The 1223-nt window shown below is 45.7% G+C and overlaps 1 pseudogene; it reads left to right on the top strand.

Annotated features, from left to right (window-relative positions):
- Window positions 1-80: 80 nt before the first annotated feature.
- Window positions 81-1011, top strand: LOC119571597 (annotated as a pseudogene).
- Window positions 1012-1223: the final 212 nt, after the last annotated feature.

Raw genomic sequence — 1223 nt, 5'->3', positions numbered from 1 at the left:
GCCCAGCTGGAATTTAGAAGAGACCTGAAGAATGGCGGAAGCTTGTCACCGGAGATGTATCCGACCTCCGCGTACCCAAGCTTTTCACAGCCCTGGTGGGATCTGGAGTTCAAACCCTTCTCCCATGGCCCTCATCAAAATTTGTGCTGGCAGTTGGGTATGCTCTCCCCAGCCTCTCGTGGTGCTCTAATGACCGCAGGAATTTTGCTCTATGTTTTCATGGGTCTCTTTGCTGGGTACATGGCCGGTCGCCTCTACAGGACATTGCGGGGCCCAGCAGTGGAAGTCTGTGCCTTCTGGACAGCTACACTTTCCCTGCTTTTGTCTTCTCCACTTGCTTATTTCCTAAACTTCTCCATTGGGGAAAGCATTCGAGTGGTGCTGTCCCATTCACGACCATGATGGCCCTGTTCTCCCTGTGGATCGTGTGTCGGTGCCCCCTGACCTTCATTGGCTATTACTTTGGTTTCCGCAAGCAGCCGTATAAAACACCCTGTGCGGACCAACCAGATCCCGCGACAGGTACCGGAGCAGGTATGGTACATGCACCCTGTCCTATGCCTCCTCATGGCGGGAGTCTTCCCTTTTTGGGGCTATGTTATAGAGCTGTTCTTCATCTTGTCGCCATCTGGGAAAACCAGTTTTATTATCTCTTGGCTTCCTGTTCCTGTGTTTGTCATTTTGGGTTATCTCCTGGGTCAAATTAGTGTGGTAATGGTCTACTTCCAGTTATGTGGTGAAGACTATCACTGGTGGTGGCGCAGCTTGATCACTTCAGGTGGCTCTGCAGTCTATGTGGCAGCATACTCGATCTTTTACTTGAGCACAAAGCTTGAGATTACAGAGTTTGTTCCACTTCTTTTTATACTTTGGTACACAGCCATTATGGTGGTGACTTTTGGCCTGTTAACTGGTACTATTGGCTTTATGCTGCTTACCTTTTTATTAGGAAGATATACGGTGCTGTGAAAATAGATTAAAGCATCGTTCTTTTAGCCTGTAATAGGGCAGTGTTTTACATGCTCTGGATAGTTTTGCAGCCATCTTTGCTGTGCATAGATCCTATCAGTCTCTCTCTCTCATAGATATTAGAACACTTGTGTTTCTCCAAAATTTTTCTCATCTTTTCTAAAGACTATAAAAGTTCACATCATCATTAAATGTCGTATTATTACTGAATGCATTTTGTGATTTGTACATACAATAAAAAGTGATACTAAGAA

The sequence above is a fragment of the Penaeus monodon genome, unplaced genomic scaffold, assembly GCF_015228065.2.
Source record: "Penaeus monodon isolate SGIC_2016 unplaced genomic scaffold, NSTDA_Pmon_1 PmonScaffold_7095, whole genome shotgun sequence".
Lineage (NCBI taxonomy): Eukaryota > Metazoa > Arthropoda > Malacostraca > Decapoda > Penaeidae > Penaeus > Penaeus monodon.
This window is presented reverse-complemented; position numbering and strand designations above follow the sequence as displayed.